We start from the raw sequence: 27571 nt of genomic DNA, 5'->3' as shown, positions 1-27571 counted from the left end.
TTCTTTACAATTATTTAAGGTGAACTTACAAAAACCATTACTAACATTTCAATGTTTAGTTTAATGTTTTCTCTTGGCACGAGGTCCAGTTAATAAGGGTGAGGGCACTCAAATATTTTCTAGATTACAACCTACTATGCAATCAAAGGGTCAGCATAAAAAGTAGTTTCAAATGCATTTCAAAGAGCCATTTCAAATTCTCTTCAGTAAAACTGCAGAGACTAATACAAAGAAGCAAACAGTTGACAAAAAATATGTAAGCTATCGAATCCTTTAAAGGAATCACTTTTACTGTAGGTCTGTGACTATTAAACTATTTAGAAAATTGCTTTGGTTTTTAAGATTTTGGATTTGGGCAATAATGCTTCACTGCCCAGGGAGATCTTTGTAACTCCAATGTGCAGGTCTACTGTGGATAAAGATGTAGGACTACACTGGGAAAAGTTTTATGCAGTTCTCTGTAGCTCTATTCTTCACCTCTAGTACAGACTGGTATACAATAATGCAGACCATTATTTGACTTAGAAAACACATTCACTAGGAATGCTTTAGCCAGTCATGTGAAACCAAGTGGAAGTGAGCTGTATAAAGACATATTCACAGGTGAAGTTAGGAAGCACTGACTGTTCAACACTTTTGGGAAAATCCTTCAAAAGCTTGTAATTGAAAACATATTGGTAATTTGTGATCATGGTTAAGAAAAATGATAAATGCTCTTTTTAAATCCATGCCACAAAATGCCATGACAGGTTGCTATTACTAATATAAGTGTGTCTGTTGGAATTATTTCCACCATGTATCAATGCTACGAAAGACATACACAAAAATTGCAAGTAGTTTAATTGAAACAAATAATTTCAAGTATAAAACACTGATCTAATTGAAATGTTATATCCTCTCAAACTATGTCAAAATATGTTTGTACAGTCTGAGACTGCTGTGTCTCTGCTGAACCACGTACACAGGCACGAAGCAATACTAACCAAATGTGTTACACACTCACTAGGGAGAGGTATGTGGGCATTTACCATTGCCATTGGCTGACTTCAAAGTTAAAGGCAACTCAAGGAGCCACATTTATTCTATTTTGTGTGATCAGTCCTTCAGAACTTAAATTGTGCTTATTCCACAAGGACAAAGTGTTTAATTTAATAAGGACCATCTCAAAATTCAGGGTTCTTTTTATCCTCTCATAGGGAAGTCTGCCTTTATTTCTTAGCTTCTCTCACCCACCTTTGTATGGCTTAGGCAGCAAAGGATGCTTGTGGAAAGATATAGACATCCAAAGTGAATAACTTGAGACAGGGGACTTGAATTAATAATAAGTGTCTTACTGATGTCCAATCTTCAGATTTCCGATGAAGCCCAAGTTGTCATCTAGAAACAAATACAAGAACCAAACCCACAGAGATTCCTTCCTGTAGGTTAACAAGCAAACAAACAAACAAAAACCAACCAACTAAGCAAACAAACAAAAACCCAAACAACAACAAAAATTAATTTCATATCATGTTATATGGGGCCAAAAGTCTTGGTTAAACAGTTTTTAATGTAATTTATATGCAAATAAGCAAACCATCTGTGCCTTGATTTCCTAAACTAAGAAATAGTATTGACTATATTCCTTCTAAATGTCATTAACCTAAGCACTTTTGCAATACTGAAATATGTTTCTGACGTTTAGCTTTTACACAGCCATACTAAAAGCAGCAGATAAATATATTGCTCCACAATTTCCTATTTTTCAAGCCCAGATAATTCATACCTCAGAAACAGCTACTAAAAACTGCAGATGAAGACAAATTTTATCAACAGAGCGCCAGATCAGTTATCAGATCAGTTATCCTGTTCCAAAACATTCATTCGTTCCATGAAAAAAAATCTTGTCCTGGGCAGTTCTGGCCTTACCCACCCCCCACCCCTGAGGATTTATCTTAATAATCCTGCATTTATTGTCTTTTTAAGGGCTTTCACAGGTTTGTGTAGTAGTCCTCACTAATAGCTCTGGTTTTTGTTATAATCTTATTTACTTGCTTCTTAGAGAAGGTCTGAATCTTAGAACTGTTTCCTTTCCCAGAGTTGTACCCTGAATCACAAAGCTGCTGCTACACTTATAGGTTGTCTGTCCTCCTTTTACCACGAGCTTTGCTTAAAGAATCTGTGACCAGTAGCAAATTTTACAAATGGTAGTCATAATTGCACATCCCTTTCCTTACTTCTGTACTATAGCCTTTTATCTTGACATTTCCAAGGAAAATTGTAAGCCTCTTTCTTGTTTGTTCTTTCTATAGCAGAGAAAGTGGATCATTCTGTGCTGACTGCACATGTATTTCCTGATGCCTTAATTACTGTGTTTACATTTACATCCCTGAAAAAGAATTTAAGAAAAATAGCTACCCTGATCATTGTTTGGATGGTATTTAAAAATAACAGAAAAATAAAAAGCTGCCTTACAAGAGGATGTTCCAGGTTGTGAACCTGGCAACTACATTTGAGTCAACCTGGATTATGATGATGGAATGCAGCAGAGCATTCACTGGCAAATGAAAGACACAACAACATGATATTTTGAACAATCACTGCAGGCTTTGGGTATTAAGTCAGTGAAACAGGACCAATTTTGTTCTGAGAACACCTCCTTCCTGATTCCGAGAAAGGCATCCCTTGTCTGTAGTTTTTTTTAGAAAGCAGACATTTTCACTGTAAGAATTGCATTTAGCTGTTAATGTTTTCAAAACATTATTTTTACAATGTTTTTCCCACTCCAATATTTTAAGACAGAAAAGGTTTTAATTGGGATATTGAAAATAATAGTCTTGTTTTCAATTAAACAGAAAACTAAATTTTGAAGCCCTTACAATATCTGTTTTCAAGCAGGTAGTTTCTGAACAGAATTAGGCTTTGTTCCTGTTTGTTGAAATGCTGAACTCATAAACCATGAAACAATTAGTTGGACTACAAATTAAATAAGGATCTTTTTCCATTATTGTAGCTAATTCCTGAATGCCAGCTCAACATGAATGAAATTGGCTGGTAGCACACCTGTTGCAGACAGTGATAAACTATCTTTCAGCCTTTTGCCTAGCACAGTTAAGATTTAAGCAGCTGATTTGGCCAAGCTTGTTTAAAGTAATAACATCTTTTTTGCAGGTAAAACAGTACTTCATTCTGCATTAGCAATGGACTGTTTCACTGATTGTGAGGAGGTGAATACCAATGAGTATTAAAAATACATTAGAAATATTTTACTAGTCCTTAAAATAAGCACTGAAGCAAAGATTTGCAATCTGCTCCTTTTCCAGTGTTCATTTGGATAGATGTTAAGAGGCTATTTTTTGTGTAAAATGCAAATTAATGTGAATAGAGTTGATACTCACAGGGTCTTTGTACAATACGTCCCCTCCTAAACATTAATAACTTATGCAACATTTGGCAAGAGCAAGAGCCTATTCCCTCCATAAAGTGTTAACATTGCTATGTTTTTATAATTAGATAGCAAAATCCAGCAATAAATACAACTGTTGGGTGGTCTGATACTTACAATTACATGATAAAATATGTACTTGTAAATCCAAAATCATTCCCTCCAATCTCCCTGGTATTTTATCTCATATGACATTACTCACTTTGTATGATTCATTTAATAAAGTGCAATGGTTTGATTGATTATTAAGCACCTTTCCTCTTTGTAAAATAAATTTCTACAATATATGACAGACATAAAGACAAAGAAGACACATAATATTAGTATCTGAATTACTGTAAGCAATTTGTACCTGGAGCCCGCGAGGCTGGATGCAGAGGGAAGGATAGAAACTCTTTTTTTGTGGTAGCTCTTGGAGTCGTGTCATTTGTAAATTAAAAGCTTAGGTATGAATTGGATTTGTACCAAAAAGACAATACTGGGCATGGTTAGTGTACTGGATCTTGGAAATAAATATCAGACCTAATCTCATAAATGTGAGGGGACAGCTTCCACTTCATTTCAGGAGGAGATGTATCAGGCTCATGCTGCTAATTTCTTTTTAGCCTCTAGCAATATTGGCCTGAATGCTAGCCCTGAGCATTGCAGAGCTCCACTGAGTGGCTGTAGGAACTCAGAGATTTGGATGCACATACTTTTGTCACTTTTGACACAGGTAAATCTATGATTAGTCTCATACAGAAAACGGTTTATCTGTAGGCCTTAGAGACCTGAATTCTTTGCTATTCAGGGTTATACCCCTTGGCAAGAAAATTTGCTCCCCTTGTCTTTGGCATTTGTCACCTCTTGGTGACAAAAAATGAGTTTTACCTCATTTTTTTTTCTGTGATCTAGTGATTTTTAACTCCTCTACATCTATGTGTCTGACTTTGTCTCAGTCCAGATGTCATTTTTTGTGACTAGGAAATGAAAGCTCAGCTGCCAGCTTTTATGACAAGAACAGTGCTCTTTCGTATTTATCCTGCATCAAAGCAGACTTTTATTTGAGGATCACAGTAAGATGCACTTATTTTTATTCCATCTAAACCAAGGAAGTATCCTACACACCTTTCCGACAAAAAAAAAAAAAGGCCCAAACCGAATATACACACTTATGAGTAATGCTTGCTGCTTTTAGGAACTCTAAGCCAGTATTCTGAGACGGTAAATCATGGAAAGTTTTTGTTATTGAGCAGTTATTAGCACACCCCAGAGGTGCTACATCAAGGGAACTACCTCTTCAAAAACTATGTGATTAAGTCTCCTTTCACTCTAATCTGCACTCTTCTCACTAAGTTAAATCACCTGATTTAGCCTGCTGTGAACTGGGGAAAAATCAAGTATGCCTGTCAGCCCAAAAAGCTTTTGGTTGAAGATTAGAAATTTTATTCAAATTAAAAAAAGAAAAATAAAAAAACCCACAGAAAATATGTTTCCATCCTCATGCCCATCTCACACCACTAGCAGTTCTGCCATTAATATCAAACACGAAGTGTTTCCTTTCTCTGACAGAGAGGTGATCAAATGAAGCTAAACTGCTAGGTAAATAGACATACTTTCTGCCTTTTCTGGTGTTGTAAGAAAAACAGGTAGAAGAATCCTCCTAAACTGAGCTCTGAAGGGGCTGCAGAGAGAAAGCTTAATTTAGCAAACCCAAAATGAATTGAGAATGAATTAGACTGGAACATGTCATCATCTGTGAAGGCTGAATCATGTTTCCAGGCTCGTGCAGAAGTAGAAACTGAAGTGTCTAGAAGATTTGTAGAGAACTTGAAAGCATCAGGATGACTGGTCAGTCACTTCCTCCCTTGTGATATCAAACATCATGTGTCACATGTCATGCTGACGCTCGTTGGTGTCAGGGGTGGTGCATTTCCCTTCTCAGACTCAAAGTATCTGTAAAATCAACCTAACATGCAATAGCAACTTCCACACTTTTGCAACAGCTTCTACACCATGAGAACAATGGATTTCTGCTAGTGTAGTCTAGCAAATTTGGTCTTTTTGCCAGCAAAAGCAACAGTTAGGTGCAATATATGTCATGTTCTGGGTGATTAATTTGCTAATTTGAGTTGCTCAGTAGAGCTTGGATTAAGCCAATTCACCACTTAAAAGGAGGAGGACTCCTTGTCCCCTGCACTCAGGAGTAACTCTGACTGATTGGTACAGAGGAGAGGTTATAATCTATACTTAGCATACTCCAGTCTTGATGTCTAATGCTCTTGATTAATAAAAAAACCCAAAACATTTTCCATATTTGTTTTTGCTGTTGATTATTTGCTTTCTCATTTTTGCAAAACACAGTTAGATCTGATGAAAATCAATCTAAATAAGACTAAGTTCAGTTGCACAAGATACTGATGAAATTAGTTTAGTTTATGTCAAACCCAAAAATCTATTCTGGCTGGCTGACTCAACAAATGACAGAAGTACATACTCAGATTTCTAAAATATCCTTTGCAGTAGGCAGTGGTTACTACACGCCAACAAAAAGCATTAGAATGTTCAGCTAGAATACAGGAAGCCTAGATTCTCTTTTCATTTTTCCTAAATTATTCATGTGTGTTTTTCTAATGAGCAGGAGTAACCTCCAAACACTGTGTAAAAGACTATGGCACCACAGAGCTCTCGATTGCTATTCTACTTTGTACAGACTAAAAGTGTTTATTGAAAACATGCTTTTTGTGTTGTCAGCGTGCCTATTATAGTGTAATTAAACTGGGAATTCAAGAAGAGGACACCTTATGCTCCACAGTTTCAAAAATCTAATCCCAGTATAATTTTTCAGCTGAGCCTTTTTGGCCCATTGAAGTAAAATTTACTAATAATTGCAAGAAAACATAATTATTTTTAATAGCAGAAGTCTGGAAATGAGTTAGCTGACATATGTATAGATATCTGGTTCTTTTGCTTATAAATGCATGCATTCATATATGATCCTTGAATAATTCAAGCCAACGTGATGCAATTACATAACAAGGATCATGACAAAGCCATGAAAAAAATGGTATTCATGTTTTATCCCTAATTCTGCATTCACTTTGCCAAGCTTAACTTGACTACCACATCAGGCAGTAAAATCCTTATCCCTGTACCAGAGCCAGAGGCATCATAAATGTCCATAGCTCCTTTGAAGAGTCATGAGTTCACCCAAGAGAGAATTTATCCCTCCACTGCTCTCATGCCCTTTACTAATGGGAACCAAGTACTCTTTCGTTAATATGACAATGAAGAATTGATCCCTAGAAGTCAGAAACGTTAGATTTATGTAAAATGGATGGGGGTTTGTACTGTCTCCCTTTTCTTTCTTTTTATTACTCGTTATTTATTCCATTGATCACTTTGAATGGTGCTCAAAGTTACGTTTAGTAGTAATAGTAGAGCAGCAACTCCACTGCAGGCTCTGTGTTTTTACAGTTCCTTTTGCTTTTGTCAGCTGAGGTAGTAGCTGATACCAGAAAACCCTCCTTATTATGGACAGTTGCTTGAAAGAACAATCATACATAATGAGTTTCAAAGTTGAATTGATCTTCAACTATTTCTGACTAAAATTCCAGTAATTAATCTATTGTTTTTCAAGTGCATTGTGCTATATTTGCTAACACTGAACAACCTTTTGTCGGTGTAGGTTCATTTAAGAATTTCAGAACAGTGCAGCAGCAGAGAGGATAGGTTCCTTTTAGCAGCTTTTATTTGGGAGATGCATAACCTCTAAAGAGTGAACTTGGCAGCTTGCAAATAATGCAAACTGATTACATTTAACTATTACACTGAGGGTAAGAGAAGTCTTTGAAGATTTTTACTTCACATTGAACAAAAGTTGATTCCAGCCATGAAATATTGATCCATAGATATCCTGTGTTTATTTTTAAACCAAACATCTAAACCCTATGCCTTGTTGGGTTTCAAAGTAGAGATTTATGAGATGGGGGAATTACTCCTTAAAAAAAGAAAAGATATTATTCACTTTTAGTGGTAAATTTTCTTTTAAAAAACTATACAATGTAAGTATACAAACCCAGAGAAACTGTGCTAGTACCATTTATCAAAGTAATAATCAAAAAAACCTCAGGGTGGGCTAAACTTGAGCACATGCACACACACAGTACTGAAAAAACAGGCAATTTATCAGTTCAGGTAAATGTTCAGAACATATTTTTTTTTTTTCTGCTAACATACCAGTGCAAAAAAAGAATTTACTTCTAGGACAGGTTGCCACAACTTAAAGTAGGTGTCAGTAAGCCCTAGTCAGGCGTTTCCAGTGTTGTCTGTGAAGATTTGCAGGGTAAAGCAGCTGAAAACATAGCCCTTGTATGGATGAACACTTCAAATTTATAAAGGTAAGCTTGATCCTCTAATGCTAGCAGCTGCAAAGGAATATTACATGACAGAATACTTACTGCATAGCTTAATGCTGTACTATCAACTGTTCCTTGTCTCTGGAATTTGGTGGTGCTATTGTTGATGTTTTCTTGGTGGCTTTCACCTGCTCTCCGTATCACAGAAGCTTGTAGTGATTCTGTTGTCTTCATTTCTCAAATGACTTCCTGTTACATTAGTAGCCACAGAGGAAAAGAGTACTCAATAAGAGTCTAAAAAAAAATCAAAATTAAAGGAGTCTCATTTCTCTATAGAATTAAAATTGGAAGCTTTAAAATACTTCATCTTATCTAATGAAAAAGTCCTTTGCCTTTCTGTCACACAGTAGACATCTTCAGTTATTGCCCCTACATACTCTTGGAGAGTATTCTTTTACTGGTAGCAATGTGATCTGCTACTGTCTCAAAAGTAAAATTAAAGGTATGTTTTCTCTCCTTTGCTGGAGAGCATTAAACACATCCATGCACATGCAAAATCATTAAACCACATCTTAGGTTTTTATTCCCTATAGTTCTTTGTCTTAACAAGCAAACTTTTCCAAATACACTTGTCTTCACAATCTAGGGCAGTGAGAATCATTTTGGTTTGTTTTCTGTAGTAGTTACATCAGCCTAGTAGGTTGGTAGCTGACAAAAAACCCCTGTCATTACATGGGTTCTTTTCTCTAGAGCAAAATTTATTCCTTTTTCTTGGCTTCTTTAAATTATTCACAGACAATACTGCAAGGATTAACATATTTTCAGTAGACAATACTTCAAGGATTAACATAACTTTTTGTTCCAGAAGTACATTAATCTCTGACCTAAATCCTTTCCAAAGTTCAGAAGGGGTGCTCACAATGTGTATGCCCAGATTGAGAGTATTTAAGAAATATAACTGATGTCAGACAGAAGGTAAAATGCCTGACTATATGCAAGACAGTGACTCTTAAGTTATCAAAGTGCTACTATTTGTCTTTCTCATATTCTTATATCTTTTACTGAAAACTTTTATGGTGGTAGTTTACTGGTGTAGACTGGGAGTAAGTATACGTGCATTTCAATCTCTGTTGCCTAACACAGGCTCCTAAAACATCTCATATACACAGTGAACAAAGCAAAACATGCCCCCACCAACAAAAGGCAGAGAATGAAGATCAACGGACTTAAGCAGTATCTTCATGTTTAAGTAGTACAGAGGTATCTTCTGAGGTTACCTCCTTCTGCTGACCCCATGAGATGGCTTAGAAATTATAGTCCTAACTAAAAAGTCCTATCTTCATGGGTGAAGATAGGAAGTGCAGATGTTTACCTGTGGTAGAAGCATGCTTCCATCATTAGGTCCAGGGGTGAAGGAAACTGTAGGGAAGATCATGGCTCCTAGGTTTTCTAAGGAAAGCAGATCAGACACAGAGGCCCCACGAGAATCAGGGGAACAGTGACAAGCAGAGGACCTCTAGTAGCTTCATCAGTGAAAATTTAATCAGTGAAAATAACAGAACACTAAATCACCTGTCCCTAAAATTATCAAAGGAGGAGGATTGGACCACTGAACCTGGTTTATAACCCAGCAGTAAGAATCAGTGAAAGAAACTCTCTTTGCACTAGCATGTAAAATAAAGTGGACTCCTGCCTATAGGATGCAGTAGGGAAGAGCATTTTGGGGTCATGTAAAACCTTTTATAGGACATCTTAAGGATTGTTTATGGGGAGTAGCAAGGTAGGTTAGAGAGACACAAACATGAGAAAGTAAAAGGAGATTAAAAGGGACTGATGATGCACAACTAACTAATCTATCAACTTCAGCACAGTTTATCCTGTTCTCTTCACTGAATCCCATTTCTAACTGTTTTAAGTGTGTGTGCACTCTGTGTTAGGGGTCTGTGTGTATGAGCACAGATGAACAGCAAATCAGCTTAGCTGAGGGGTGGGAGGTTATGCCAAGTGCCAGTCAAAGAGAGAGGCATGGGACTGAGTGGACTGTGGGACCCATACCAGCAGCTGAAGACACACAACTCTAGGACCAGCAACTGGTTATAGTGCAGGTTGAAGATCATAGTGTCCTCTGTGTGTGTGCATGAAACATTCTTGATTCTATGTGAAGCAGAAAGTTTCAAAAACTTCAGCTACTCTCAGTGTAAGGTTACATTCAATCATTTAGTATCAGATCCAGTAGACAAGTTTACTCTTAGAGGCTATGAGTCTCTCAAGCAAAATCCATTAGAAGGAACATTTTTACTCAGCTACTGTACTCGTTTGAGAATCTTATATGAACAATCAGATGGGGATGGGAAACATCCCCTCTGTCCTGGGGTCTGCTGGGTCTGGGTACCTCTAGCAGTAACAAGCCTGTACAATTCCTTCAAGGGTAGCATTGGGGAAAACTGAACCCCACCCTGCCCTCAGGCTTCCAGCCGATACAGCTCAAATGCCACCCGTGTAATTATTCTAATTGAGGCGCTGATTCAGCAATGTACTTAAATATACTGCAAAAATTAAGCAAAGGTTAAACTGTGATGTGTATCGAGAGAGAATCTGGTTTTGTGAATCACAAAGAAAATATTATTCTTTTAATGGTTTGTGCATGTATTTGTACTTGGGATGGACATTCAGCTTGCCTCCAGCAAAGAGTCATCAGGTGGGTTATCTATCCTTTATGCTGGTAAATCTGGGATTTTGTTCACAGAGTAGGGATATCTCCTCATCATACAAAAATATGGTGAATGATTTTTAGGCACTATAGTTAACATGTCTGAGATTGTTCTCAGCTGCCAGGTCTATTTTCCTGTCTTACTACACTTTAGAATCTTGCTGACATTTTGTAACAACCATCTTGGGCTTATATTTTAAAGGCATTTTTTGCAGTTCTTACAACTGAAAAATACTATAATATAATGAAAGGTAAGACTTGAGAAAGCACCCAGCGATTTCAAATATAAGCCTGATAAGAGTACTTACTTTCATACTGTTTTGGAGTTTTGAATTTAAATGTGCAAGTCAGATTCTGGTGAACTCATTGAGACTATGTGTTTGCTTAAAGATGTGACACTGAATACTTTCCCAAAGGAAATATTCCTTTTCTCCAAGGACCTTTAAGTGAAAGGAGTCTCGATTCTGAGATATGATATGCTAATACAGAAAGATATTAAATATTGATATTGATCTGATGTGGTTTTTATCCATTTTTTGGGGAAAAAAAACCCTATCCAAAATTAGGAATAAGATCTCTGTCATTTTTCAGAGACCAGATAAAAAGTATAGGTATTACCCCTCTCCAAAACATAACATACTACCAGGGTGTAGTATGTACCACTACCAGGGTGGTATGTCCTTTCCTGAACAATAGATGTTAACTATGATGCTCTCACTCTCCTCCTCTCCACCTGCATTAATATACACACATATAGATATATACACAGACACATACAACCATAATGTCACTTAAAAAATAAAATCAGAGTATTATTAAATGTAACCAAATAATACCTCTGCTGGTTCTTCTGCAATATACTCACGCTAAACTTCTACACTTTATGTAGGGTCTGTTCCTATTCAAATAGGATGCTCTTTATCTTTACAAAAAGGTAACAAGTAGACACAGCTTGAAGTACATATCAATATAAAGAACAGCTCATACACTGATTACAAGATAAAATACCATCATTAAGAGGTAGGAGACCTGCATAGGAATCGACTTATTAAACAAAAAGACAAAACAGTTCTAAGACATAATTGCTTTCAATTAATTTCCCAAAATGAGCAGAAGTCAGTAGAGGTGGCTATTTAATGGAAACAATTCAGTAGCCTAGAGATTAGCCTTAATTAAATGTTTTTGTTCAATATTTTGTCCTAGGGGGCAGGAAGAAAAAGATATTACTTCTTACTCAACGTCAAATGATTTCCAAGCATCTAATCTGTGGTAACAGATTTTTTCAATTTGTGATTATGATATGGCCTTTTGCAATTACCAACTTTTTTCAGACACAGTGAATATTTGCCATTCACATTAATATAATATTTCAGAAAAGAAAAACAAAAATAGAAAAATTAAACTTGCTAAGGTATTTAATAGCATAACCTCTTGATTAAGCAATAAAATCTATTCATGGCCATTAGGTCAGATTAGAAACAGTTTACTGGTGCAGTTGCTATGATCAGCACTCAGGACACTTACCCAAGACAGTTCTTAGCTGATGGATTGTAGGAGTGCTAGAAGTCTGACAAACACATTACTATGAGAATCCATCAGCAGCACTGCAGCTCCTAAGAGAGTTATTGTAACAGTTTATGTTGTCACCTTCCACTCTCACTTTTAAAGCTGCTCAGGGCAGAGTGGAAACGCCCATATTCCTTTAGCTTAAAAACAGAGTGATTGCAAGGGCAGATCAAACTTTATTTATTCTCCTGGCCTTTCTAATTTAATACAATGTAACTGTTTACAGAGAAGAAACAGGGTAGAGAGATATAGATGTCCTATCATAGAAACAAATAAAATAAAAACTAAGGTGATAAGTTTATCTTTTCCTCTGAAACTGTAGAGTAACATATGCGTGATTCAATAACAATTTCCAAAGTGAAAACTTTCACACAGTATGGCTTATCTGCTTAAAAGAAATGAAACGTGCTGCCCGAGTGTTCTTTAAATTCTGCTCTGTTTTCAACTTTACCGCGAACACAGAACTAAGGAGTTCAAACTTTGTCTTGCTTAATTTTCTTCACAGAAAAGAAAGGTGACAAGGAATTTTCTTTCTCTAAATACAGGCTGTGCAGCTAACTTGTTTTCAGAGGGTAAGACAACAGGCTTTGTTTCTTACCAACCCACTTCTTATGTGAGACACCTCTTGCCCCTTATTACAATAGTAATATGTAGCATTTAAATGAGATCGTTATCTTTAATGATTTCATAGTTATTAATCTGTGACATTAATATTCATTGGTATATAGTATGGATGTAATGCAGTAATGAAGACCTAACAAAGAATTTTTTCTGATAGAAGCTGTGACACATCTTGATGGCATAGTTCAAATTAGATATTAAGGGATGCTGTAACTCAATATTAGGTATGATACCAGGTTGTATTTAGGTCAAGATATGTACTTCTTGACTTTACTGAAAAATTATCAATTAAAATTACAGATCTAGTCTCTGCAAATACAACTACACTTGACTACTCTTCAACACTTTGGGAATTTTTCTTCCACTTCCTCATTTTGTTTGGGACAATTTCAACATTGACCACCACTTTTACAGCCTAATTAAATTTCCAGGTTATTTTAAATTAGCTGTTTTAGTTTTGTTCTCTTAAATCTATGAAAAAGCTGATTTTTTTTACAATTTTCTACTCCTACAAATTAAGCTATATCCTGCAGTATCTATCTGTCCCCTAATATTGTAGAAGATCTTATTCTTTTGGGTTCAATTTCTTTTTTTTCCAATGACTCTCCCATAACTTGTTATTTGATTGTGATGTTTGAACTGACTCCATTCTATAACTTTTACCATCATATTGATGGTGCTTAAATTTCTTGTATGCCAAAATATTTCTGACATCATCTTTATCATCTCAGTTCTGAAAATGTTGGATGTTTCTAACACTATCCTTTCTGTCATTCAGGCCTGTAACTGACCTTGGTTTTACCTGAACTTTGCCTTTGCCATATATATCTATGTGATTTTTAAGTATTTTTGATCCATCTGCCTTAAGACTTCCAATATATGAAATTTCTTCTTTATGTGATACCTTTTGCTTATTAGAACTATTTTAAGTTAGTGTTTCTGGTATCACATGCACTCTTGACCTTAACTTGTCTTTATGAAGGTTTTTTTTGTAAGATGTGGAAAAAGCCACTCATCTCCATGAGCCACCTGTTGAACACCCATTTCTCTCCTCTCTAAGCACACATTACTCTGAAACTAGAGTTCCCATGACAGCTCTAGCAGATGTTTCCAGCTTCACTTGTATTCAGCTGAGATTGAATTTTGCCTGAATTACAGGCAAACAGGAACTTCTAGTACACTTTTTCCTAACATATTCTACTCCCATTATATCCCAAATAGCAGCCCAAAGCTGCAACATTCTTCAGGGCTGATATGTGCCACATCAGTCTTTGCCAAATGCACAGAGCATCTGCACTGTCATTTGCCTTACCTTGCTACAGACCTGACACTAATGATTTGCATCAAAAGGCATCTGAAAAGACAGGAATGTATTTTTCCATTAATGAATGCTAGGACCCATGAGATTAGGAAAGCAGAGGAGTTGTATCTTTGTAGTTTTTTGGTTGTTTTTTTTTTTTCTTCCTATTCTGTTGTGACCTTTAGTTCTGCCTTTCTTCTTTTAGAAGAACTCTGTAGATAATAAAATAAAATAAAAACCCAAACAAAAACCCAAACAAACTCCCACAAAAACAAAACCAACCAACCAAAACAAACAAACAAAAAACCACAAAAAAACCCTCAAAACAAACAAAATCCCAACCAAACAAAAAACCAAACACACACAAAAAACCCCCCACCCAACCAAAAACCAAACCAAAAACAAACCCAAACAAAAAAACCAAAACCAAACAGCAAACACTATACACTTGTCCTTAGATATAAAGTTAGGGATATAGAAGTCACTTTAGGGGCAGGACTGGAAGATTTACGTGTACCCAGATATTATTTTTATGGACAAATCACTGTATTGGTAGCAATGTTTTACTATTTTTATAAAATACTCACCACAAGTTCCTACTTCTTTGAATCAACTGAACAAGAAATCTTCAGAGCTGGAGAAACTGGTTTCCTCCCAGGCGGTAAGTGCTAGACATGTGCATACCACTAGAGGACTATCTGACAGGAGACTTCCCTTTCTGGCATCTTCATACTTAGTGGACACACACTCTCTGTCTTCTGTCTTTTTAGTGAGACACTGACAGTGGTGTAGAGTGGAAATACTGACCACTGGGGCATATATAAGGGCAAAGGATGTGCTGCAGTGTCTTTAGAAAAACTTGGGCACATCAGTTAATGCCAGGCCTGCTTTAGTCAGGTCCATGCCACCCAGAGGGGTAGAAAATTAGCCCCTCCAGCACATGCAGATTCCTCTGCCATAAGAGGTTGGTAGCATAAGTTGAAGCAGAGGCCAAGTACACAGTGTCAGACAGATGGTATGCATCACTGGAACAGTGACGATACAGCTGCTTTGAGGAGAAAAGTCAAGTCCTAATGTCATACTATAAAAGCAGACTATAGATAATTTTTGTCCTGAAAGAGATGTAATCTCTATTACATCTAACCAGATGAGGAATTAATTTGTACTTAAAAACATGAGCTCAAATCTTTGTTGTTACAGGATACTGTTGAACTGTTGTTACTGTCTCCAAATCTTCAGTGTGTTGTACTCCTTAGGTTCTTAAGGAGTTCTTAAAGATTCAGGTGTGTCTTCAAGCCCAGAAATATTTTTGAAAGTGAAGATAATGTTTGAGTTGAAGACAATCTTTGACCCATACTTCAAAGTGGACTTTAAATGGTCTCTTCTGCTATTCCTCAGCTTCTCTGTAAATGTTAATGTTAAATGTCATAACATGTTTTTTGAACTTAATGCATCAAGTGCCTTCTGATGCTTGCTTTGCGAAACATAGAACTCCTAAATTTCACTCAACTTTATTTCATAGCCATTTACATGGTAATTGGCATTGTATAATGCATGAAACACAGTTCACTGAGCTGGAATCTAGTTTTCAGTATGGTTCTGACATATATTTTATTATTAAAATGATTTTCAAATGCCCTTTGTGTATTTGTCTAACAGCTTTTCCACAGAGACAGTATGAGCTTCAGCACTGCAAGGGAAGATATGGCTTTGTGGTATCCTACATGATTTTTTTCCCCTTGACCTCATCTTTCCTCATGGTGGCACTTAATACAGCACAACAAAGGAGACATAGTCCAAAATTTTAACACTGCATAGCACAGATTGTTGCTCTCCTTACAGGCCTTTCTTTTCCCCTGAAGAACTGAATACAGAAGAACCATATAATGACTGACTTCAAGAAAAATCTCATAGCTTCTGAACATTGAATGTAGTACATGAATAACTGATTTTTTTTGCTGTATTGGGATTTGAAAGGTGGAGTGTACTTACACAGGTATAGTGTCAAGCTTGTGCAACTTTTTTTTATATTTTAAAATTAGTGAAACTGCTATAAATCAAGTAAGTGCTAAATATTTTTATCTTCCTTTTTCTGCAGTTAAAAAGTATGTATTGTAAAGTAAATTAATCTTTATTTTCCCAGGTTTCTGTCTTCTGAAAATGAGATTATTGCTATCTTTGCTAATAGCATGATTGCCATCTTTTCTGGAGAGCTATAATTTAGTAAGGAAAAGGAACCTGAGAATTTTGTGTATGTTAATGGAAATGGCCTCTCAGAGTTTTCCTTATTGCTCAGCCTTCATTGCCTACAAAACACTAAAGAAGATTGTATTTGACTATCAGACGGTGAGAGGAAAAAGCTTTTCTGCACCTTGCCCTGCTACTGCTAGTTCTGCTGGAGGGAAGAGGCAGTTGTACATCCCTTGTTCGTCTGCCTTTCTGAGCATGAAACTCTCTTAAGCAGAGGAGCTGCCTTACTGCCCTTCATTTGGAAAAGACTTTGAATTACATTTTTGGTATACGACATTACTGCCAGTTCAAGATTCCAGACTTAGGACAGAATTATCTGAAAGCAGCATGTATAAGATTTCCAGTGTTTTATTTATCTATCTATTTATTTATTATTTATATCTACTTCCCACTCTCCTCAAAGCCTATGCCAAGTTATTCAGGAGTGGAAATTGAACTGAAAGTTCTCAATCTGGCAAAAGCTGTTGGATTTTTATCAAGCTGATGTATTGGGTCCTCTAGTAGTGAATCTTAGTATGTTTGTCTAGATCAATAAACAGTTCTAGTTCCATTCCCAGGTATTAGCTTTATTTTTCTAATCCCTTTATGACAATGAGACTCTAGAGCTGACTCCTCAGACTTTTTTGGAGCACACCACCTCACTTTCCCCAGCTCACTCTAATTAATGCTGTTTAGGTAGATTCCATCCATGATGATGTTCTGCACTTACAGTTTAGAAACTGACTCAAAACCTAAAAGGAATACTCAATCATAATTACTTTCCCAGCTTTAACTCTGTGGACAGCTATAACAGACTTTATATCCAAATCATTGGTTGGAATTGTACTGCTAAAGAAATACATTATTCTCTTTTCTGAGCCCAAGTGACATGATGATACATGTCCACAGTACATAACATTCAACTGTAAGTCAGTGTCCCATGTGCTGCTCTATGGCCCTAATATATAAGTAATTTTTGTGAGTAGTTTTCAGTCCTGCAATAATGTGAGGATAACGTTACAGCTTAGCAGAATGTTGAAACAAAAGGGAGGGCATGCAGTGGTGTGCTAAGATAGCAGGATACTAATAAAATACACTAACTATAGAGCAAAGAGAAGCAAAGCTGGTGCACACTCTGTGCCTATTGGGTACAGAGGGTATCCCATTCATTGGCCCCTGTGGGTGCATTCTCTTGTGTGAGTAACGTCCAGGTGCTATCCAGCAGAAATCCAGCTTGCTTCAACCACACTTGTGCTTTGCGTTAGAAATTAGACTGTATGGGTGATCAGCCCCACAGAGTGATCAGCTTCACAGCATTCAGCTGGGTCCTGTTTGAAATATAAGCACTGAGCCTGTCACCTGTCTCAGTGCTGCAGTATCTTTTGATGGCTGCTGGCTCCTCAGGTGTCTGTGTGTGTGTCGCTGCTCAGCCTGGGATCCTGGGCTTCCCAGTGCCCTCCTGACAGCACATTATGGCCACTGCATGCCTGGAGGAAGAGAGGAGTTCCCTTGTGTGGAAACACAGAGTGTGGAGAGAGAAGTCAAGGTGCTAGACTTTCTCCCTGCCCTGGGAACAGACACAGATGGGGTATGCCCCCAGAACCAACAACCAAAAAACACATCCAAGCCCAGAAGGGGAGACACTGTCACAGTAAATCAGTGTGAGCTTGTGCAGATTTCTTCCTTGCCCAAAGCTTCCCATCTTACTCTCTAAGGCCCTTGGGTTTATGTCCTATCATGCACATTTTTTTCCTTGTTTTGCCTTAGTGCATTTTCTACTGCCATTTCCTTTCCCTGTAGAGAAACCAGGGGAGCAGCAACTCCTAGATTAAGCTGACTCATTACTCCAAGGTCTTTCTACTGAACAATGTTGCATTATTCATTTATTTCTATTCACACCTGTGACACACAAAAACTGAAAACCCTCAGAGATCTTCTGAGCTGTAGCACTATCTATAATATTAGTAAGTCCCTGTAAGTTACTTAAAGGTGTGTTATGAAAGGCATTCAAGTTTCAAAAATTATTAAAATTACTTCTCCACAGTTTGTGCTATGTGCTTAGTATAAGTACAAATGCCACAAGGGGCTACAGAAATGTTGGCAGAAAGGGTCACTCCTTTAATTTTCTCTAATAAAGTTAAAATACTGAAACTTTTCACTTTTAAATCCATTCCTATGCCTGTGTCTCATTTTCTTTCCTGTTTGTTGAAATAATTTTTTTGTTTACTAAAGATGACATGTGAGCATGGTTCAGTGTCCCTCCCCATCTCTGACACCAGCAACTCCTACACTACTGCCATGTGACTCTTCTCAGGGACTCAGGGACACATCCATGAGGGCAACCTTTCCTTGGCATCACATCATTTTTTTGGATGAATTGTTATCATTGCTTAACTGTGAGTGGATACTTCTTTGGAAAAAAGGGCTTTCAGAAGTTCTTATTTACTAAATTGTTGAACCTATCAATCTTTCCTTTATTTCCTTCCACCAAAAAGGCAGTTTATTCAGAATTTCTTACTCTACAACTGCTGAAAGGACATTATAAAAAACCCCAATATTTCGTCTTTTCTCATCACAATTTGTGCTGTTGTTGTACTATTCTTGCTCTCCAGACAAGGATTTGTCTTCGCTGCTTTGGGAATTTTTTCATGGATTGGCTGAGCACAGTCTTTGTTTCCTAAATTCCAGGATGGCTCTTGTTCTGTCCTAGCATAACCCTATGATGTACCTCTCTGAAGATAAAAGTTATAGTCATGCAATATGAGAAAAATCTAAAGATATGGAAAAGGTTCTTAGAATGTTTATTGATGACTAGCAAACAACATTTTCTGAGGTGCTGTAGTTTTCTTTCTTTATCAGATCATATAAGAAAATATTGCCCAGAGATAATTATCCACAACATGATCCTATCTCTACTGTGAAAAAAGGAGAGCAGCAGCAACAGCAGCAATAGCATGAAGTCTTGAAAGCAATTAGTATAGGATATTTACTGAATTATATTCTTGGTTGTAGAGTCCTCTTTTTCTTAATATCTTGGTGGGAAGGAAGAAAAAAAAGATAGTAAGGTGAGTAGGTCTGAGCATTCTTTATTTTTACTGGATTGTCTCACACGTCCATGTTAAATTTTATTGTACATTTAATAAACTAGAAATTATGTTTGACCATCTATATGTCCAACCAAACCAGTTCGCAATGGTTGATATACTTGCCTGAAAGAGGACAACATTTAGAGGTACATCTATTTGTTTACATTAATCTAAAAAATTGTTAGCTATTCAATTATCTGTGTAAAGAGAGAACCTGGGAGTAGTAACTCTATCCTAATGAAAAATTGTGATTTTGAGAAGTAAACTCTGGGTGTTATGGGTACTACTGGTAAATTAATTGCCCAGTACTTATATCCTGTAATCAGCAAATCCTTGTTAAAATCTTTAATGTGTCTGAGAGGCCAGATTAAGTAAGGTAGCAATAGACTTAGCAATTAAGTGAGTAAATCTTATCAAAGTTTTCTTTGACTGGAAATTAAATGCCCAGTAAGTTAATGGGAATGTATGATGAAGAGAATTCAGAAGGAAAACTGCATAAACAATTTGACTGTGCCTACACTTGTCATTCCAAACACATTTCTCAGCATAGTTTTAACAGTACTGGAGGTGTTTGAGAAAATGTTCAAATAAAACGAAAGATCCAGACACACCTGCAGAAAGATGCAAGTGTCTGAGAATTTGAAAGACTTTTATGCTTAAGGGTTTCATGAGAAGCAATTATTTTTTGTTTTAATTTGGAATGTTTGTACATGGAAAAAAAATATTTCTGAGCTTGCAGTCTTCTAGTTTTTGGGGAGAAAAAGAAAAGACAAATGTTAAAGTAATTGGATAAGAAAGTAGCAACTTCCAAAGCTGAAGGATTTTTGGAGTACAAAAAGATTATCTGTATTTTAGCCTTCTAATTCCTGTATGCTGGACTATATTCTTAGCTGTCATATTTCAGTTAGACAATGATCTTGGCTTGTAAAGGTCAGAGAATCCAATGTATTGAAAGATGAAAGTGCAAATAATTACAAAAAAAAGCTTTTGTTGGCTGTGGGGCATCTCAGGGGCAATGCTGAAGCTCATGATTCCAAACAGAACATGTTACAGCATCTGTTGAACAGCAGCTGCTTCAGCATCCATTTGATCTAGGCACCATGAACTTCTCCAGCTCAGAGGCAAGAACATTAGCTTTTCTTTGAGGTGAATTCCTTCATCTTCTGTCAGCAGAGCTGTGGGTGACAGCCCTGCATAGTAAATACAGTGAACTATCATCAACATTTCAGTCATTCCCAAGGCCAGAGGCACTTGTTCTCCACCAATTGTAGGAAGCTTCTGCACGGCATCTTTGGTTCTCTCCTCTGTTAATTTAATGGCCTGTTATCTGCTTTTTAATAACAACATTTTTGTGAGGTAGGCTAATTACCATAACAGTGTTATAACTGAATATAAATATGAGTTTTGTGTGTAAACCTGGCCTTTACTCTGTTTTCTGTATTGTTAATCTAATATTATATTTTACGTAGAAGAATGCATCGCATAGGTCTAAAATGCTGTTTGATGCTTCCAAAAAGTCTTCAGATGCTTCCACGCTGTTTCTTCCAACTTACCATATAATTGTTATTTATTCTCTTTACTCATATTTTCCTCATTGTAAACCATTTATTGATAGTATTTTTTTCTTTAGATTTTCAAATCTGAACTATGTTGGGTTCAAAGCTCAAAGTAAAGCTCTGGTGTAGAAAAGCAGAGTTAAAGAATCCTTTTAGGTCTTTTATCTATAAAGGGGAGATATCAGATAATCAGGATTAATGAATTTTTTAAATGCTCAGAAACTTTTCTAGTCTGAATCACACAGGCCTTGCTTGAGGCACCAGTCTTGCAAAAAAAAAAAAAAGAAAAAGGCTATGTTTATTGGGAGCACAGTTTAAATGTAATTTTCTCTTGTCACATTGAGATAAAATAATTGCTTGCACGTTCCCTGGTTACAAAAGGTTTAGTAACATTCTTGCCTGGCTTGTTGTTTGATTCTGTGCTAATTCTTTGGCAATGACAACAGCACCATATCCCCAGTTTGTACAGTGTGTAAAGCATTTTTCCATCCAACAGAAAATATATCAAGGGTGTTTTATTAGTCAGATTATAATTTTCTCTCTTTATCACTATCACTGATCCAGTGTAATTGCATCCAGTTATTCTGGATGTGGCTTGTTCCTTGCTCAATTTAATCAACTCTGTATAAGTCTGAACCTAGTGTTTCTAAAATCAGTGTAATTTAAATCTAATGTTTTCAGAGGGGGAATAAATGTTATTGTGGGAGAAATAATAATAATAATAAAAAAGCTTGATTTAAAAACTCATATATAAATGTCTTTGTTTTTGCAAGGTTCTTTTCCTATCCACTTGTATTTCACATTGTAAATATTTTGGAAAAGGGCCTTGATTTTTCAAATCAAGATTTTCTTTTCTCTTTTACCATCTATTCTACTTCTCACCTTTTATTGCAAGTGAAAAAAAGGAAAGAAAAAAGAAGCAACAAAAAAGGTTAAAAACTCATAAGCATTCAAAGCGTGGAAACTCATCTTTTTTCCTCACTTTAATGTTTAAGGAAACACTCTAAAAGAAGTGCAACAACAAAAAAGGGAACAAGAATGGATCTGTCCTGCTTAATACTTCTGTCAACAGCCTTGATGATAGCATAGAGTACACACTTATCAAGTTTACAGGTGACACCAAATGGGAGGGAGCAGGAGGAAGAGTGGATATATCGAAGGGCAGGGTTGCTGTTCAGAGAAAACTCAAAGTCAGAGGGATAGGTACACAAAGACCTTATGGAATTCAACAAGGACAGATGCAAAGTCCTGCTCCAGGGCTGGAAGACCCAGTGGTAGCTACAAACTGGGGACTGAGGAGCTGAGGAGCTGCTCTATGGAAAAGGCTCTGGCTGGCACCAAGGCCAGATCATGACCTGGCAGCACCCTGGGCTACATCAGCAACAGTGCCACCCTCAGACTGAGGGATGGGACCATCCCTCTTCAGACCCCACCTGCAGTTCTGCATCCAGTTGAGTCTCCTAGTAGAAAAGAGACTTTGACCAAACAAGGGAAGTCCAGGGGAACACTCAGGATGGTCAATGTGGAAGCAGTGGCCCTGTGAGGAGGTAACAGGGGAGCTGGGCTTGGTGCAGGGTCCCAGCAGCCACCTCTCCAGAGGACTCTCCAGAGGACTCTCCAAGGACTCAGCTTTTCTCAGGAGAATAAAGGACACTGTGCAGGAAAAGCAGGAGGTCCAAGTTGGTCCAAGTAGTCAAGAAGTGAAACAGTTGGTCTGGGGAGGTTGGGCAGTATCCATCCTTGAAGACCTTTCAAGAAGAAGCAGTGAGCAGCCTGGTCTGATCTCACACCTAACAAGGCTTTGAAGAGCCTGTACTCTGAAGTCTCTTCCCATCTGAGTTATACTTTAATTTTAAGATATGCAGAAAAAAAGACCACATTAAAAGTGAAAAAAAGAAAAAGAAGCACATTTAAAACATACATATGACCACATATGTTCCCACCCCTTAAAGGAAATAAAAATTAATTAATCTGAATCTTTTTTTGCAAGCAGTTGTATTTGTAAATCTCAGTGAGCTAAATATTTTTACTGAAGTGGAACAAGCCTCAGCTTACCAAAATAAATATACTGAATTTTTGAGTGAAAAGAGGTGATGTTTCTTTTAATAATTTTTTGTTTGCTTCTTTGTTTGAATGATAAATTAAGCTGCCCAGTGGAAATTGATGATATTTAAAATTACTTCATGGATTTTTTCGCAGTTGGAAAACATAAAAAAAAATCAAATTAAACAAAGAGTGCAGAAAATGCTCTCATTTTTTGAGTGATAAACCTTGAGCTCATTCCACTGTGGAGTGCATCAGGCATTGGAAAGTTAGACAGATGGTATTGAAATGATATCTTGATGATTACTTCTCACAAGTTTTTTAAATACTTCAAGTTTGTTGTTTTGGTTTTGTTTTGGTTGGTTTTTTTTAACAGAGTATGATTTTTATGGAAACCTTCCTTAATGAGTCATTTGCAAGCAAATATCTCATTCCTACAACAGAAGTGTGGTGCTTCTAAGACAATTATCTGAATACGTGTTAGTGCTTCTAGTTTATGCAAGGATTTCACACAGACTTCTACAGGCATATGAGTTCCTTCTTCTCTTCTTTCATATAAAAATATCTTCCAAGCATATCTCCTATTTTATGTCATTTGCAAACGAGACCCTTCTAAAATCACTACATACAGTCAAAAGCTAGAGAAAATGAAAAAATTAATTTCCCAGTGGAATTCTTTAGACAAATGATTTCATATTGTTACAATTTACCATACAAAGTCTTAGCATAAAATTCCATAGGATAATGGAAAATGACACTGGATTTCATTTAGTAAGGCCTAATTTAGAGTGACTGAAAGATGTCCCGAGACTTCTTGTAAACTCATGTATCCTCTTGTAAGTCTTATGATTTACACTTTTACTCTGCAAAAATCTGTAACAAAAATCTTGAAAGAAAATATCTAATTTTTTTCTGAGCACAGAGTTTAAATCCTTTTTCCAGCTCTGTCATTTGAGTTAGGGAGGAACTTGACTTAGTAAAAAAAATAGAATTTTTTAAAACAACATGCCTCATGTTGTGTCTGTGGGTAAACATGTATCTTTGCCAAAATCTGATGGATTAGTTTTGCCTTTGAAAAGTCAATATTGCCTATGAAAAATTCTCAAAAATACTTTAAAGTAAAAGTAATATAAAACTACCTAATATATCCTAACATCACTTTTTGAGGCTGTTTCATTTCAGTTGGAAAACACCTTTGAGATCATTGAGTCCAACCTTTGACTGATCACTACCTTGTCAACTAGACCATGACACAAAGAGCTGCTCTAGTTGTTTCACGAACAGCTCCAGAGATGGTGACTCTACCACCTCCCCGGCCAGTCCATTCCAATATTTAATAACCATTTTGATGAAGAAATCCCTCCCTATGTCCATGCTGAACCTTTCCCAGTGCAGCTTGAGGCTATGTCGTCTTGTCCTGTCACTAGTTACCTGGGAGAAGAAGCTGACCTCCTCATGGCTACACCCTCCTTTCAGGTAGTTATAGGGAATGATAAGGTTTCCCCTGAACCTCCTTTTGTTTGGGTCAAACAATGCCAGCTCCCTCAGCCGCTTCCATAGGACTTACCTTCTAGGCCCTTCACCAGCTCTGTTGCTCTTCTTTGGATACCCTCCAGCATCTCAATGACTTTCTTGAACTGAGGGGTCCAGAACTGGACACAGGATTTGAAGTGTGGCCTCACCAGTGCCAAGTACAGGGAGACAATCCCTGTCCTGATCCTGCTGGTCACACTATTGCTGATACAGATGAGGATGCCATTGGCCTTCTTTGGCCACCTGGGCACACAGTTCATGTTCAACCACTGTCAACCAGCACCCTCAGGTCCTTTTCCTCTGGGCAGTTTTCCAACCACTCTTCCCCCAGCATTTATTGCTGCATGGGATTGTTATGGTCAAAGTGTAGGACTCAGCACTTGGCCTTTTGAAACACATACCATTGGTCTCTGCCCATCAGTCCAGCCTGTCCAGATCCATCTGCAGAGCCTTATTACCCTACAGCAGATCAACACTCCCACCCAATTTGGCATCATCCGCAGATTTGCTGAGGGTATACTCTGTCCCCTCCTCTAAATCATCAGTAAAGATATTAAACATGACTGGGCCCAACACTGATCCCTGGGGGACACCACTAGTGACCGGCCGTCAACTGGATGCAGGTCCGTTCACCACCACTCTCTGGGCCCGGCCCTCCAGCCAGTTCCTAACCCAGAAGAGAGTGCCACTGTGCAAGCTGTGGGCTGCCAGCTTTTTCAGGAGAATGCTGTGGAAGAAAGTATCAAAAGCTTTACTTAAGTCCAGGTAGACTACAGCCACAGCCTTCCCCTCATCCACCAGGTGGGTCACCTGACCACAAAAGGAGATCAGGTTGGCCAAGCAGGACCTGCCCTTCCTAAACCCATGCAAGCTGGGCCTCATCTCTGGGTTGTCCTGCACGTGCTGTGTGATCGCACTCAAGATGATCTGATCCATAACCTTGCTGGGTACCAAGTCAGGCTGAAAGGCCTGTAGGTTCCCCAGATCCTCCTGCCAGGCTTTGCAGGTTTTTTTGTAGATTTTTCTTTGGCCAGTAGAAATTCTTTTAATGCTTTCTGATAGACACAGGATAAAAATACTCATTTCACAAAGTCTAAATTAAATCAAAGGATCAAAGCACTTTATTGATTTCTTAACAACATGTAAATAACTGTTGTCAATCAACAAATATGTTCAGGACTCATACTTAACACAGTAGATAATTTTCAGTATTAGACACTTCCCAAATAAATAACAAACAAATAATGATAATAATACTTATGATGATAATAAAAATAAGATCCTAAACATTCTTCTATAGCTAGTCCCAAAATTCATATCATATATGCACACACAAAATTATGTTCACACCTCCCCCAGGGCAGGGGGGTAACCAGTAACCCCCACCCTCTTGGGCATGAGGGTTGCCCTATTTGCATTCTGCTCCTGTGGAGATGTGGAAGTTCCATCAACCTGCTAACACATACACTGATGGGAAAAGATTCCTCGAGGTCGCTTACTTACACCTGCAGTGGGTCCCACCTGCTGTCTGTACTCCACAGGGAGCAGCTGCTTGCCAGGTCAGGACCCTCACAGAATAAGGATGGGAGGGTACTCCCTCTCGGCTGAGCAGGGGCTGTAATGCCCCAGGGTAACTTCTGTCACTGCCAAATCAGGTCTCATTCTTGTCTTTTCCACTGCAAAGTCTTTCCCTCTACTTAGGAATTTTCGTGCTTCTTTTATACTATTCCCAGTGACTCTGTATTTGTACCAAATCCTCTTTATAATTCCCCCGTTGCTATTTAATCCAGCTGACAATCATTTTCTTCTTGAACACGATCAGTTTTGGGTGAATATTGTAAAAGCCAGGTTTCTGTATTTAAAATACATACATCCCCACTGCTCACACTCTCACATTCTCAACAGAATGGGCCATTTGCCAAAAGTGAACTGTGCAGGCACCCCTGCACTGATCACCACAGCAACTGCGTGTGACTTCTCACTCTGTGCTGAGATTGTCAGCATGGACACTTGTGGCATTTGGCATGAAGTAGTCAAATAGCTAAATTTGTGAATTAGTTAAGATATTTAATTTGAAACTAGAATTTTCATCTTTTTTCTTCTTCTCAGGAGAAAAAAATATTTTTTACCTCCACCTATTTTACTTCATCAAGTTAATCAAAATTTCAGCAAAAAGGCTAAGAATATATTTTTTCACTTTCAAGAAAATGTGTAGAATAAATATTTCTTGACTGGATCTCTAGCCAGTTTTACTATGAAGCCAGAACAAGAGCTTGCAGAATGAGCAGCAACACCTTGTTGCAATCTGTCCAGTACGAGTTGCACAGGGAGGGAGCATGGAGGCAGCCTGGGCTCCCGAAGGGGCTGCAGAGACCTCTGTGGAGCCTCAATGCCTCAGCTGTGATTGGAACCTGCACTGGTTTGCTTTCACCCATAGCAGTTCTGGGCCAGGTGGATTATGGTTATTTAAATAAACAATGTGAGGAATTTAAGATATATATCTGACTTGCTGCTCTTTTCTTGTTTCCAGGACTGACATATCCGGGACAATTTCACTGCAGAAAAGAGGTCAAATGCAGTTGCAGGATGGTCTAATTTGTGCTGCCTGGTGGGCCCTTCAGGTAGCTGGTAGTGAATCTGTTCATCTGTCCACAACATTTTGTTTCTGATCCAAGTGGTAGCTCTGGCATCACATAAAAATCACTTCTGAAAATCCTTGTGATTATCTCCATATCAAGAACTGAGCAGTGAAGCATTTACCACACTTGACTGGAAGGCATAGATTTTTAAAAATCTTCTTCTTCAGGACTTCAAAGTACGTTGTAATGACTCACCAATTTCTTTCTAGCACAAATCAAACATCATTTAAAACTCTTTTGCATGTACATTGCTGAAGTGAGAGGCTTTCCATCACATTCCTAAGAGAACATTCCACTGTCTTAAAGGTCTTATTGTTAAGAAGATTATTTTCTTCATGTTTAGCTTAAATTTACCACTGCATTTTACCGTTAAATCCTAGTTCTATTTGCTCCATCTAATCTGTTCCCAAAATATGATAGTCCTTTTCCCTCTTTAGATTCTTAGTGATGCAGGAGGTATAACTGCAGGACTAGCACATTTACCTGTGGGATTTTCTAATTCAACTAGAATCAGGACCACTTGTGAA

Source organism: Pipra filicauda, unplaced genomic scaffold (assembly GCF_003945595.2).
Source record: "Pipra filicauda isolate LSUMZ 115617 unplaced genomic scaffold, ASM394559v2 scaffold257_size1096998_pilon, whole genome shotgun sequence".
Taxonomy (NCBI): domain Eukaryota; kingdom Metazoa; phylum Chordata; class Aves; order Passeriformes; family Pipridae; genus Pipra; species Pipra filicauda.
This window is presented reverse-complemented; position numbering follows the sequence as displayed.